This window comes from Neomonachus schauinslandi, chromosome 15, assembly GCF_002201575.2.
Source record: "Neomonachus schauinslandi chromosome 15, ASM220157v2, whole genome shotgun sequence".
Lineage (NCBI taxonomy): Eukaryota > Metazoa > Chordata > Mammalia > Carnivora > Phocidae > Neomonachus > Neomonachus schauinslandi.
In genome coordinates this window covers 13,762,591-13,778,125 of record NC_058417.1, presented here as the reverse complement: position 1 = coordinate 13,778,125, position 15,535 = coordinate 13,762,591, and the positions used below count along the sequence as shown (strand labels likewise).

Genomic DNA, 15,535 nt, shown 5'->3' with positions numbered 1-15,535 from the left:
TTAGCAGTAAAAGCTACCAGCAGGACTCTGGAGCCCAGTGCTCCAGGTCTGGGCCCCATTTCCCCCTAGACTTTGATTCTCTTCCATTCCCTGTCCTTCAGCATTTTATCTGTGGAGGGGGGGATGACTAAGCCAACCCTCTAAAGTCAGAGGGATAGGGGATGGCTGTTCTGAGACAACCGGTGCCTGTTTTGAGGAATGAGAAGGATGATGTGCTTGATAGACAGGCAGCTGCCTCAGACCAGTTCCTGTTTCTGAGAATAGAGTGTATGGTGGGGTGGAAGGTTCCTGCACAGTCCTGGCTTATCCGTTGACTATGATGTGGTAGTATCAGTGTAATCTCCCTGAGCCTGTTTCTGTGTCCATACAAAAGGCCGAAGTGAGATATTGTGGGTGAAGATGCATCTGAGAGGTGTGAAGTGCCACATGAGGGTGAAGGGGTTTGGACAGAAATGTTCCCATTCGCCTTTCTATGGGCTTGTGCTCCTGGAAAGCAGGGTAAGATGTCTGGTGGTGACAGCCTGCCCAGGAGGCAGCCAGGTACAGTGAGGCACAGGGAAGGACTGGACAGGGGACAGGGCAGGAAGGTGAAGGTGCCCATGGCTCATGGCATCTTATCCTTCTCCTGGACGCACTGTGCCCTTCCCTGCAATGCAGCAGACATTGAGGCCCTCCCAGCCCCTGCCTTCGTCCTATTCTGCTGTTGCTTCTGTTATCCTGATTGCTTTGGCCACAGATTTAACTTACCCAAGGAGAGAGAGGGATTGATCTCATGTTGGTGCTAAATGACCTTTGCTTTCTTTGCTGTAATCTGGAGTTTCTTTGTCTTTAAGCTTCTGAAATGCAGTGCTCACTGTTGACCCTTGCCCTCTGGGCACCAGCCATGGGGGTTGGGGGGGGTGGATGGGGCGGGGGGGGGGGGGGCGGCGGTGGTGGGCTAGAGCAGGCTGCAGCTCCCAGCCTCTCTAATGTGCTCCCCAGACTCCAGGCTGGGTGTTCAGCGTGCTAAGTCTCTGCTTCCTCCCCACCCTCATCATGGCGGACTCAGACCCCTTCTTCATCCTTCCCAGAAGGCCTGAGCCATCCATCGATCTTCCCAGCACCTTTAATTGACAGGCTTATGCAGATAACACTCCTGGCTGTTGGCCTTAAGGGATGAAGTGGTCCTGTGTGGCTTCGCAGTGATGGCCCCAGGGTCCTTGTCATCTTCCTGCCCTCCCCGGGCTCCTTAGAAGTATACTGCATATTGGGGGAGGCAGGTGTGCCAGGGAGGCTGGTAATGACACAGGTATCTCAAACGGGCCCAGAACCAGAAGACTGCAGGTCACTGCTGGTAGGTCCTGAGAATTATGCCGAAAGCTCCAGCCGCAGTTTGCCTCCCGGAGAAGCGGCTGTGGTGCTCGTCAGCGTTTACTTGACGACTCTGTGTGGGAGTTGTGGGATGACCCGGAGGTTCTACCTCTTTCTGACCATCTTCCAGTGACTCCACCACCTGGGTTCCTCCAAAAACAATGGTGTGTTTGCAAGGGGGGATTGATTGGAGCATGGTTCCAAGGAGGCACCTGAATGAAACCTTCCTTGCAGATGGCATTTTGGAGACCACTGTAGTGGGAAACTCCTTTCAAGTGCTTTGATTTTCAGACCCTGCTTTCTTGTAGTTGTGGCAGATTGGGGCAAGATCCAGAGCACCACCTTGGTCATGGTAGAAGTGGACGGGTGGGGGGGGGGCATGCTTTCCTCTGAGGTGGAAAACAGGTACCTCTGGTGGGAAGGATTGAGGCAGAGAAACAATCAAAATATGTATGTTCCAAATGGTGTGGATGAAGTTGTGTGGCCTTGAGAGTGACAATCTGAACTGGAGAGAGGTCGGTTAGCATAACTGAAAAGACATCTACTTCTTACAGGGGGTAGTTATTTTAAGACAACTCCCACCATGTGGTTTGTGAGGAGGAAAATATGAATTCACTCATTATTCAGCAAACCCCTCATGGCAGGCTCTGGGGGGCAGAAGAGTGAATCTAATGAATCTGATCCCTCTGTTGTGGGGTATAATGTCTAGTGGGTTATTAGAAAAAGTTCATCCCGTGCTTGCTTCGGCAGCACATATACTAAAATCCGAACGATGCAGAGAAGATTAGCATGACCCCTGCACAAGAAAAAGTTCATCCCTAGCTTTTTTTTTTTTTTTAGACTTTCTATTGTGGAAATTTTCACACATGCACAAAAGTAGCGAGAATAGTGTAATATGATACCCAGTTTGAGCCATTATCAACTCATGGCCAATCTTGTTTCATTTATTTACCAACCCACTCCCCCACAAGATTATTTTGAAGTAAATCCCAGACATGATATCATTTCATTCTTAAAGATTTCAGTAGACATCTTAAAGAATTCTTCTAAGAAAATATTAACACTACCATTATCCCTGAATTAACAGTAATTTCTTAATATCATATTTAATTAGTGTTCACATTCCCCTAATTGTCTCACAAGTTTTTCAAAAATTTTTTTAAAGATTTTATTTATTAGAGAGAGAGCGAGCACGTGCGAGTGTGTGTGGGGGGAGGATGGGTGGGGGAGGGGCAAAGGTGGGGGAGAAGTGGGCTGAGCAGGGAGCCCCAATGCGGGGCTCGATCCCAGGACCCCGGGATCTTAACCTGAGCCAAAGGCAGGCGCTTAACTGGCTGAGCCACCCAGGCGCCCCTCAAATTTTTTTTGAGTCAGGATTCAAAAAGTCCAGTGTAACTGGTGATATGTCACCTTATGAGTTTTCTCCTCCAACTTTCTTTTTTCATTATAATTTCTTTATTGGAGAAACTTGATCATCTTGGGGAGTTGCCCATAGTCAGGATTTTGTGGATGACATCTCCTGGTGTCATTTAACATGTTCCACAGTCCCCTATGCTATTGTAAGTCGGTATTTAGTTTTAGAGGCTCTATCACATTTGGGTTTGTTTGTTTTTTGGGCAAGACCTTGCACTGGGGTTTATTTTATTTTAATTTTTTTTTAAAGATTTTATTTATTTATTTGACAGAGACAGAGACAGCGAGAGCAGGAACACAAGCAGGGGGAGTCGGAGAGGGAGGAGCAGGCTTCCCGCCGAGCCGGGAGCCCGATGTGGGACTCGATCCCAGGACCCTGGGATCATGACCTGAGCCGAAGGCAGTCGCTTAACCAACTGAGCCACCCAGGCGCCCACACTGGGGTTTATTTGATTGTCTGTTTTTGTGATGTTGGCAGTTGATTGATTTGTCCTTGGAGTTTGAAGGCTAGTGTCATAGAGGATACTTGCATTCTGCCATGGGAGAGCATGTGACAGGCCTACGAGCTGGCTGGATTGGGGGCCTGAGCCTGTGGAGTGTGCAGGAATCCTAGCCTTGGAGTCCCAGAGTCCCAAGGCTGGAAGGGGCACATGGCGGGAGCTGATCTACTCCCTGGCCCTGGAGCAGATGGCTGCTCGTTCTCTTCTTCAGAGGTGGCTGGGTCCTGCCCTTTGTGGAAGGGCCTGTTACTTACCCTCTCTTGTCTGATGTTTGAATGCCATCCGGTTGGCTGTCGTTGGTTTAAAGAACAAACATCTCCCTTTAGCCAGCTTCCCATTTTAAGCCTCACTGAGCACCTGAGAAGTTAGACTCATAGAGTTCAGGGAGAGAATTTGAGGCAGAAATGAGGTTTTTTGATTCCTTTGGAACCCTGTTTTCATCTCCTGTTTGGTGTCCCTGCTTCTTGTCCTCCTTATCCATTCTTCTCATGGTGGCCAGGGTGGAGTTTTAGAAATTCAAGTAAAATCAAGTCTCTTCAGTGTAGAAATCTCTCCGTAGGCTTTCCATTATAATTTAAATGAAGTCCAGACTCTGAAGCTGGGCCTGCCTGGTTCTCTGACCTTACTTCCACTTTGCCTCTCACTCACTGTGGTCATTGTATTTCTGCTGCAAAGGCCCTTCTGTTTCTGGAACATGCCAACCTTGTTCCTGCCCCAGGCCCTTTACATGTGCTGTTTATGGTGACTTAATTGAGCGGTGCTTCCTCATTGTTGGGTGTCAGCTCAGATGTCATCTCTTCTAAAAGGGCTCCCCTGGCCATCCAATCGGAGCAGCTCACTCCAGCCATTATTACTTTACCCTGATTTATTACCTCCATGGCACTTATCATTAACTGATATTACCTGGCTTATGTAATAAACAATTTACTGACCGTTCCCACCCCTAGAATGTGAGCTAAGAGCAGGGACTTTGCCTTTTTCACTCCTAGGTCCCCCATTGCCCGGAACAGGAGGTACTTAGTAAATATTTGCTGCATGAATGAATGGGTGCACATGAAACTCACTGACTCCCCAGAAAAAATATGCCCACTGCCTGTTCCCCCGAGGTCCTCTTAATACTGCAGTGCCCTCTGCCACAGATTTCAAGCTGTCCTTTTCTTGTGTGGGGTTGGGGAATTCTTCCCTTTTCTCTTTCTTGGAAGAAATTTGGAGAGAAATACAACTGAGGACGTGCACACGTGGAGTGCCGTTATTACTCTTTCGACTCCTTTCCTGCCCCTGCGTGTTAGGGAACCTATACATGGTGAGGGTCCAGGCTCAGCCCTGAAGCCGGGGCTGGGCTGCAGTGCTGTCCTGACACTGAGTTCCTAGCTCTCAGGTCCTGGAGCTGCTGTCTGAGAGGCAGAGGCGGGCTCCCTTCATTCATGCCAAAGACGGGGCAAGTGGGTGTTTGAATTAGTGAACAATCGCCATTAGTGAATATATGTTTTTTCTAAATGCAGCTTTATCTCTTTGGAGCCCGAGATTCAACGATGGCTGGTTAAGGATGTTGCCAAATAGAGGGCCTGCCAAGCCCGCTTGGTTAAACCAACGAAAATCACTTCTGTGCAGACGGGGAGGGCTGCTGAAGGGCTCAGGAAATTTCAGTCATTTTAAGCAGATGAGGCCCTCTTGCCCGCCCTACCCCATGCCCACCCCACAAACTGAGTTTCTTTGCCTCCTGAATCCATAAAAAGTAAATGAGGTAGGCAAGATGATTTCAGGTGGACACATGCTTTTTATTTTAATTGCTCTTTTAAAAAATGAATTCTGGCAAGTGATACTGGTTTTCCATGTATGATGGTTACATAACATTTTTAAAAAGTAAATTTGTTTAAGTAAAAAATTGCGATCAATTTAAAGTGTTAAGAAAAGTAACAGTCAGGTGGTACATGGACTTGGGAAAAAATTGAGAAGGTGATGTGGAAATGTCTGCAGTTTGGGAAGTGCTGTTGGAAGGAAGGGGGCACTTTTCTCATATGTTCAAGTGGGCCCCAAACACCAGGGTCCTGGGGCTGTTGAAGGTTGAATGGTTGTAACCAGCCAACATCTTTTGAGGCTTATTGTTTGCTAGGCTTGCATACCTGGCTTAATTCTACCGGTTATTATCTTTGTTTTCCAGTCGAGGGCCGGACGCTCAGAGTTTGAGGAGCACGCAGGGGATGAAATCAGAGGTGGAGGGGTGGAGGAACAGGGATTTTAACCCTGGTCTGTTGAGGTCCAGGGTCTGTACTCTTAACTGTTATATTATTTGGAACCCAGGATAAGCACATACGCAGTGCCAGGCTTCTGAGAAGTGCCCCTTGCACGCTGCTGCTGCATTTCTCATGAAGGCACGAAGTGCAACAGATCTTGGGGCACAGCTCAGGGAATTTCCACATATGTATCCACCTGTCTAGATACCATCCACATCAAGACATAGAACTTTCCTGCAGCCCAGCAGGCTCCTTCTTTCCTCCCCACAGTCCAGTTATAATTACTGTGGAGTCAGGCCCATTGCCTTGTGTGTGGGGCACCTGGAGTAGCCTTGAAACCCGTAATAAAGGGAAGAGCATATTTGGGATTTTTTTTTTTTTTAAGTAGGCTCCATGCCCAGCGTGGAGCCCAGTGTGGGGCTTGAACTCAAAACCCTGAGATCAAGATCTGAGCCCAGATCAAGAGTCAGACACTTAACCAACTGAACCACCTAGGCACCCCTGTGAGTTGGGATTTCTAAGTGGGGAATCCTAGTTCAACCCTGAAGAAGAAGGTGTTGAAGAATCCACACTGATTTCTAGGGATGCGTAAGCTTGGTTTCACCTTCCCCTCTTCTTCTAGACACACTCAGTGGGAACCTGGAGCCGATGCTGTGTTTATTCACTGTCCTTGGAGCAAGGGTGGGTTGAAAAATTGTCACTTGCTTTTAAGCTTATCAGTTATGAACACACTGTTTCATGAAGGCTGGAACTCTAGCCAAGTCCTTCCTGGAGCCCTCTGGGGGTGGGCTGACCCTGCCAGGCCTCCGGGTTAGTCCACTTCTCCAAAGGAGGGAGTAGGCCTGTTGATTAGAGCCCCCCCTCCCCCTTTTCCATGTATTTACTGTAAAGATCTTTACCAACCACTGAATGTGTGGGGCAGAATAAGGAGGCTGTGCAGATGTCTGTTGTCATGAGCACTTCCTCGTGGGGTACAACAACCTGAACCGGCCCCCAGGCAAGGCACACCTCTCACGTGGTTTACAGGACAGAACCCTATAAGGGCGGAGGCGGGACCTCCCCTCATTCTTCAGCTCGCAGGCCGTAACACCACACTGTCTTTTTTTTTTTTTTTAAAGATATTTTTTATTTATTTATTTGACAGGGAGACAGCACAAGTAGGCAGAGTGGCAGGCAGAGGGAGAGGGAGAAGCAGGCTTCCCGCTGAGCAGGGAGCGCGATGCGGGGCTCCATCCCAGGACCCTGGGATCATGACCTGAGCTGAAGGCAGCTGCTTAACCAACTGAGCCACCCAGGTGCCCCAACACCACACTGTCTTGTCTACAGAGAGTCGGACAGCCGTGGCCCGGCGCCTGGGAGTTTGCCAGGTGTCTGGGGCAGAGGTGGGACATGGCCCCTGCACAGCCCTCAGAGCTGCGTGAAGCCTCTGTTCTGTGCCTGACACCGTATAGATGCTGGGGCTACAGCCGAGAACAGCACATGTGCAAAGCCCTGCGCGTTCTCCAGGGGCTTTGCTAGGCCCACATGCGTTTTTCCCGTTTAAGTTGTTATTTTTAAAAATTGGAAGGTTCCATGTTACCAGTGGTTTTTTCAGTCTTGAGAAATCAGAAGCTTTGGCAGCATTGGCTGGGCCTGCCTTCCTGCATCACATCTAAACCGCCAGCAGCCGGCTTAGTGTGGGGCTGGTCCCTTTCTGCTCACCCATGCACCTCACCTGGCCACACCTGGCCACGCCTGTGCCACCTCCCCCACCCCTGAGGGATTGGATGTACAGTGTGGGAAGCAGGAGGCTCAGGGGTTGGGAGCTCCAGATGGGGCCGGTCCCAGCCCTGCATGCCTTTTGGGCTTCCTTGGTTTTGGGGAGGTCCATTGTGATTGGAAATGAGGGTTCCCTGCAGGAGACGGGCTGCAGAGTGGCCACTGTTTTTTTTTTTAAAGATTTATTTATTTGACAGAGAGACACACAGCGAGAGAGGGAACACAAGCAGGGGGGGTGGGAGAGGGAGAAGCAGGCTTCCAGCTGAGCAGGGAGCCCGATGTGGGGCTCGACCCGAGGACCCTGGGATCATGACCTGAGCCGAAGGCAGACGCTTAACGACTGACAGAGTGGCCACTGTTAATTTGCCTTTAGATGTTCCTCCCCACTGTCCTTCCCTAATTACCCCTAAGTAAAATAACAGAAGTTATGGGAGGAATCCCAAGAGAAGGGACTGGGCTGGGAGCTCGTGTTGGCCCTGCTGTGGGCATGGCACTAGACTGGCACCCGGAGCTCAGTTGTCCCAGCCTCTGCACCACACTTAAGTGTCACCATCTCTGTTTTTCATAGAGGAGAAAGCTGAGGTTCAAATGGGGTGACATTTTCAATGTCATTCAGCTCGTGCAGCAGAGCTGGGATTCCAACCCAAATCTGCCTGATGCCAAACTTGATGCCTTTTCTTCCATTGCCAGTTTCATGGGGAGCCCGGCTGAATTACTTGACCTCTCTGCCCTTGACTTTCACTCTCTATGAAGTGGATGGTGATGGAGTGCAGGTGTATGAAATGCATACCAGGTGTGTGAAAACGCTTCAAAACATGAAGAACCATGGCACCTGAACACATGGTCATTATTTTTTAAGGAAGGGACTGGACTGGTTTCTTGGGCAGCTGGGCTTCTTCTTCTTTTTTTTTTTTTTAAAGATTTTATTTATTTATTTGACAGAGAGAGACACAGCGAGAGAGGGAACACAAGCAGGGGGAGTGGGAGAGGGAGAAGCAGGCTTCCCGCGGAGCAGGGAGCCTGATGTGGGACTCGATCCCAGGACCCTGGGATCATGACCTGAGCCAAAGGCAGACGCTTAACGACTGAGCCACCCACGGGCCCCAAGGGCTTCTTTTGAATCCTGGGTCTGAGCTGGGGTGAGGGAGGGGGCAGTGGAGCCCAGAGTGTGGCAAAGACGGAACCAGTGTGTCAATCGAGAGGTGATTGAAACAGGCTGTCTGAAAATGAGATCTTCAAATGTGCCAGGAAGGGCTTCTGAGCGTGACATCAACAAAGGCGGGTTACTGATAGCTGAGAAGGTCCCCCAAGGGCACAGCCCCGTGGAAGCAGGACACAGCCTGTGGTGCAAGCGATGGGAACGGGGACACCTGGCTTTCACAGCTTAGTTCCTCTGACCCTCCCTGCCCCTTTTCTGGAAAGCGCTCCCATCCGTCCCTGCAGGGTTCGCCCTGTCTTTCTCCCCCATGAATGCAAATACAGGCGGCAGTCCTGCTTACAAGCGGATTGTGTTCCCAGTGTTCATTTGTGCAGTTTCAAGTCCCTCCCATCAATGTTTTTGGGGCGCCAGATGTGTACCAGGCACTGGACAACAGGGTCCAGGAGGACTTGCCTTAAGCCACCTGTGCTCCAGAAGGAGAAACCAGACATGTAATGTGAACCCCATCCAGAAGATGGGGGATTCTGGAGAAGAGGTGTAAGGCACTCTGGAGGTCAACAGAAAGAGGGACCACCCAAGGAAGGCTTCCTGGAGTTGGTGGCATTTGAGGTGGGTCATGGAGACTGGACAACATTTCTGAAGGGGGAGATCGAGTGGGGAAGTACATTCTAGTTAAATGGGACAGGCTAAGCGAAAGAATGGAGGAAGGGAGAGCAGGGGACATGTTCAGAACTCGGACTGTGGTGTGGATTTCATTTTGGGCAATAGAGGGAAATGAGGCTGTCAGGGTCACCTGAGGGCACTTTGTGGTTGGTGTTAAATGCCAAGGAGTGAAGGACAGGTTAGGCTTCTCTGTTCCCTGCCTCCCCCAAACTCACATGGCACTTTGGTACCCTAGTTGGCATAGAAAAACAGAATTAGTCAGTATTACAGTTGAAATAACTTTTATTGTTAATTCTGTTTATGAGAGTTTGGGGCTAGAGGGTCTTGGTGTTGGAGGAGTGGTACCCCCAAAATGACTCTTCTGATTGGCCATTTAGCTAAATGAGTCAGTAATCTTTTGGTTGCAAGAGATAGACCCCAATTCTTTTTTTTTTTTAATAAATGTTTTATTTATTCATGAGAGTTACAGAGAGAGAGAGAAAGAGAGAGGCAGAGGGAGAAGCAGGCTCCCTGCTGAGCAGGGAGCCCGATGCGGGACTCGATCCCAGGACCCTGGGATCATGGCCTGAGCCGAAGGCAGACGCTTAACCATCTGAGCCACCCAGGCGCCCCTAGACCCCAATTCTAATTAACCTAAAGGAAAAGAGAAATTTATTGGTTTAGGTAGTTGGATAGTTCAAGGGGGACAGATTCAGGTATGGGTGGATCTAGGGCTCGACTGGTTCTCTCTCCCCATCTCTGAGCTATTCTTTCTTTTGGGTTGGCTTCTTCTTCAGATAGGTTATCCACGAAGAAAGATGATGGCTGTGCCAGGCTTACATTCTGCCAGTTTAGCAACACCAACAGGAAGAGCAAATCTGTTTTCTAGTAATTTTAGCAGGAGTCCCAGGGATGACTCACACTGGGCACAGTGGCTCACGTGCCCATCCCTGAACTTTGGTCAGAGGGATGGGATATGCTGATTAGCTGAGTCTAGGTGTTGTGCCCCCTCCTGAGTTCTAGGATGGAGTCACCTGGACTGAGAAAATAGGAGGGGCAGGTCACCTAGGGACATTTGATGTGTTGCTGTCAGTAGACCAAGGAATGGAAACTGGCCAGGAAAACCTGGCAGCTGTCCACTCTGCTGGCCCTGGTGGTTTCGTTGGTGTTGGTCTCTGCTCAGTCTTGTCTACTTGGTTGGTGGCTGCAGGTGCTCATACCCTCCGCGCCCCCGCCCCCCCCCCCACCGATGCAGGGATGCTCCCTTCTGCCTCCACTGGGTGAGGTGTTCTCTCTTCTTCCCTGACGCAGCCTATTGGATCCCCAGCCTTATTAAACACACTCCTTGGGCCCCCTTTTCCCAGCATCTGTTCTGAACATCGAGGCGGTCAGATGTGTGAATGAGTGAAACCTTGTCTGGGAGAATGGTCTGGCCTTGCTCAGGGTTGGCGCTCAGCTTTGGGGTTAAATGTTGCTTCCCCATCCTCTTTTGTTGTTGCTCTGTGGGACTCATTTGCCCCTCAACCCAGAAAGTCTGGATTCCTTCTATTTAGATTGCCGCTTCCTCTGGCCATCTAACCGATGGGTACTCTTGGTTGCAAGGTCCTGGCAGACTCTCCATGATCCATCCCCCTGCTGGAGGCCCAGGCCCAGCAGAGATCTCAGGGGTATGAGAGGTAGGGACCCCAGATTACAAGGAAATGACTGCAGCAGGGCTGAGGGGCAGCCTGAAGCCTCTTGGAAAACCCAGGGGAAGTAGTACCGCTTGTGATCCTGAATGTACATGGTGTTCGGACTGTGGCCCTCAGTTTCCCTATCTGTGAAATGGGAGTGGGGCTAATGAATGATTTCACTTGTTCTTTAATGGAATTGTTTGTGTAAACAAAACTCTCATTCAGCAGTTCTGCTCTTAGGTACAACATATACCCAAAAAACCAAAAGCAGGGACTCAAACATATCTGCACACCCATGTTTATAGCAGTTTTATTCAGAACAGCTAAAAGTGGAAAAGCTCAAGTGTCCTTCCGCAGGTGACTGGATGATAAACAAAATGTGGTATATCCATACAAAATATTATTCAGCCATACAATGAAATAGAATTCCAATGCAACGTGGATGAACCTGGAAAACATTATGCTAAGTGACGAAGCCAGACACAGAAGGACAGAAATTACTTGATTTCGCTTGTACGAGGTACTTAGAATAGGTAAAAGCATAGAGACAGAAAGTAGAATAGAGTTAACGGTTTGGGGAGGTGGTGGGGAAGAGTTATTGTTCAGTGGATCAGAATTTCTTTTGGGGATGATGAAAAGATTCTGGAAATGGGTAGTCGTGATGGTTGCATAATACTGAATGCCACTGAATTGCACACTCACAAATGGCTACCATGGTAAAAGAAAAACATCTTAAAAACAAACAAACAAACAAACATCTTATTCAGACCCTAATATGTAAAAAAGATAAAAGAGAGTGTTTCTCTGGTTGAAGATGGGGCAGGCAGGTGGGGGTAGCTCTAGTCCAGTCTCCATGAAAACTGGGGCCAGTGTGTCTTGGGGACTCCTGGGAAGCAACGGCCACCCTCCTCTGCAGGCCATGTTCTGAAGTTGAGGGTTCCCAAGGCCTCTGGCCTGTTCAAGTCCACTCCCCTCCTCCAATGGTCATGTGTTGATGGGAAAGGTCAGCCCAAGGAGAAGGCACTGGAGAGACTGGACCACCTTGCATGAGCGCTCCTTTTATCCTAGTCTTTTCCGTTCCTGCAGCCGAGGACTCATGGACAGGTGTTTGCCAGTGCCTTATGGGGCTCTCCTTGGAGGCCAAAGGGGCTGGTAGTGGGTGGGTGGGGGACTTTTGGGGGCTCAGCTTGGGTTCCAGTAGGAATGTGGAGAGAAGAGTCTTGGCTCTGAGTTGACCTTTGGGCATAGACCAGAGCCTGTGGCCACACGATGAAAGGCTTGGGTTTAGTGCCCACAGCACGGATGCCTTCAGTGACCTGCCAGCCAGCCCTGAGATGGGCAGCCGCCACTCCAGCATTTGCTGTCCATGTGGAGCAGGCCTCAGGGGTGGACCTCTCTGCTGTCCCTGACCATTGCATGGGCTTAGAACCTTCCTTTGAGCATTTTCTGGGCTGCTTCTTACTAATCTGATTTTTTAAAAGAAATGTTTATTATATTTTAAGATCCATGTTCCTTGCAGAAAATTTGGAAAACACAGAAAAGTACAAAGACTAAAATAAAAATCATCTGCAATCCCAGATGGGGGATTGCAGAGATAACCACTATTAACATTTAATATATTTTCTTCTGGTCTTTTTTTCCCTCTAGACGTATACCTTCCCACACAGTGTATTTACATCTGCATCTACATCTGTTTCTTTATATTATAACAAAATTGGGATTATATTTTATTTTTATTTTTTATTTTTTTTTAAAGATTTTATTTTTATTTATTTGACAGAGAGAGACACAGCGAGAGCGGGAACACAAGCAGGGGGAGTGGGAGAGGGAGAAGCAGGCTCCCCGCAGAGCAGGGAGCCCGATGCGGGGCTCGATCCCAGGACCCCGGGATCATGACCTGAGCCAAAGGCAGACGCTTAACGACTGAGCCACCCAGGTGCCCCGGGATTATATTTTAGATACAGTGTGTTAGGACTCTTGGGGGCAAGTGACAGAAGCCCAGGTTGAATTAATCAAACAAAATAGGGGGAGTTTTTGGCTATCATAACCCATCTATAGAAAGGACTGGGCCTCAGGAACAGCTGGATCCAGGACCTTGAGCAGTCCCTCTTCTTCTCTGTCTCTTGTGTCTGTGTCTCTCTTTGTGTTGGCTTCATTCTCTTGGGTCATCTCTACATATGATGTTGAAACCATGGTTATAGAATGCTGTGGGCTTAACATTTTAGCCCTTTTCCCTCCAGAGAGGGGAAAAAATCTCCTTTCCACCAGCTCCACTTAGACAAACCCCAAGGAGTTCTGATTGGCTTGGATCACATGCCCATCTCTGCATTAATCCGTGTATGCGGGTGGGGGTGGGGATTTACGATTGGCCCGGTCTGAGTTGGGCCCATTCCTGTGGCCGTGGTTATTGTGACTGTAAGCGTCCTTTCCACTGGGAGAGGGGCAGATCTCTGAAGCAAAGTGGGGAGTTTCATTATCAGATGAAGGGGTAAAAGTGAGTTGGGCAGGCAGAAACCAGAGACAAAAGTTGCTTTGGCATTGGTTCCAGCCGTGGGGGGCTGGCACAGTGTTTTGAGTGGCCATGTGGGCCCTCATTCTCCTACCAATTTGATGAAAGGCGAATTGATACCATCCGGTGAGCAGTACAGTTTGGCAACACCCAGCACCGTTATGCATGCATATATCCCCTTTGACCCGGAGATCCACCTTTGAGAATTTATCCAGCACCTATATTTCCACATGTGTGGAACGGTATTGTATAAGGTCATTCACTGCAATATTATTTGAAATAGCAAAACATTGGAAACAACCAAATGCCTAGCGATAGAGAACTGGGCACTTAGATTATTTCACATTCGTGCCCTGGACTGCTGCATTATTTAAAAAAAAGAGTAGTGACGTTTTCTATGGAGCAAGATAAAGTTCTCCCAAGATATTCAGAGTAGAGAAAGCAAGGTGCAGAATGGAATGTACAGTGTACTATTTTTTTTTGTATAAAAAGGGATAATAGGACTCCATCTTTGTGTTGGCTTATGTTTGCATAAAGAAACTGCAGAAGGATGTGTAGAAAGCATTTCATTGGGCAGAGGGTGGAGAGCTGGGCAGATTGGGACAAGGATAAGACAACGCCTTTCACCATATACCTTCTAATAAATTTTTGCTTTTGAACTGCATTAATGTATTATTCAAAAATCAACAGATCAATTTCCGTTTGGGGTGATAAACAAGTTCCGGAACCAGAACCTCTGTGGTGGTAATAGTTGCACAACACTGAATTGTATACTTTAAAATGGTCAAGATAGGAAATTTTGTGTATGTTTTACCACAATTTTAAGAGTAAAAACAAAAGTCAACAGACTACAAAGAGTGGGAAAAAAAAAAAAACACCCAGAAAAACCTCACAGAGTGTGAGCTCTGAACTCAGGTGGCCTGGGTTCAAATCCTGCCTTTGCTACTTTGTAGCTCTGGTACTGTGGATAAATTCCTTAATTTCTCAGAGAAACAGTTTAGTCATTTGTGAAGTGTGGATAATTAAAGAATCTGTATTCTGAGGGTTGAATGAGAAGTTCGGGATTAAGTGTGGTGCCTGGGAATGGTGGGCCTCCCTGTGAGTTAGCTCTGGAGGAGGGGCAGGATGACTGCAGGAGCCTTACCACCTCCCCTCTCACTAGCTGGGACATTTGCATTTTAATGGAGTCTCTTGAAGACTGAAAACTGTCTAGACTCCAAGAGAGGAATGGTTGGAATTTCAGAAAAATTTATAGCTCCTGTCTGGGGAAAATGAGGTCTTTTCATTTCCTGGGGAGAGTTTAACTTTTACCTTGTCCTCCCAGCGACCCCAAGTGGTTGGGTTGGAAGCTGGAGAACAAATGAGCTGCCAGGGAAAGGGGGTGAGCTGGGAGAAGGGAGAAAGGACAGCCCCGCATCAGCCCCAAACTAGGTGAGGGGTCCAAGCCTGAAGGTTTGAAACTGGAGAAAATGAGGCAGCTGATACAGGAAAGACGTTAGGGTTTGGAGCCGACAGCCAAGAAAGAATTCTTGAGCTGTCTTTGATGCAAAAAGGTGGTTTTATTAAAGCCTGGGGACAGGACCGTGGGCAGAAGGAGCTGCAATGGGGTCGTGAGGACTGGCCCGCTGTATACTTTCAAGTTGGGAGGGGGTTAGGGATGGTGTAAGCCTTCCAGGTATTTTGGAAACAGGGTTTCCAGGACCCTGAGGGGGTTAGCTAGCTATTGTTGGGAAAAGGTTATTTATTACCCTCAGTCATGAGACCCTTCAGATGTATGTCAGTGGGTCCTATGCTTGGGGGATGATTGTCAACACGTATCTTGGGGTGGGGGGTAGAGATAAAGGAAGTTTCCAAAGGAATTTTTATATGTTAAAGTAGACTTACAGGATCCTGGAGGGTTGGGCTAAGATTGCCTTTCGCCCTTAGCAAAGTATTAATTAACATCGTGGCAGCTGAGTCCCTAGAGGGTCACTCTGCCTGTTTCAAGGACTTGTCAGTGGGCTCTAGGTAGTAAGGAAATTTAAAAATTTTTCTTCTGCCTTTGTTTCCCACATCAGTAGCCGTTCAAACCAGTGAGCTCCAACCTCCCTCAGCCCCGTATCCACCTGCAGCTGCTGCAGAGCTTCTGGAAGACCTCCTCTGGCTTTGCCCCCCACCACGCCCCCCGGCTGCCTTTCTGCCCTCTGATTAGTCTTTGACACAGCTCAATCTTCCCCCCTTCCTTCTCCATTTTGCTGGTGAAAGCTCACCCTCCTTCTTTCCCCCTGTCTCCTGGCAAGCCCACCTCCTCCTCTTCC

General features: G+C 48.7%; 1 non-coding gene across 1 annotated transcript; it reads left to right on the top strand.

The window, feature by feature from the left end:
• Positions 1 to 2,084: 2,084 nt before the first annotated feature.
• On the top strand, positions 2,085 to 2,187 carry LOC123326842. The gene has a single exon (XR_006541371.1). It is a non-coding gene; the product is annotated as a U6 spliceosomal RNA (small nuclear RNA).
• Positions 2,188 to 15,535: the final 13,348 nt, after the last annotated feature.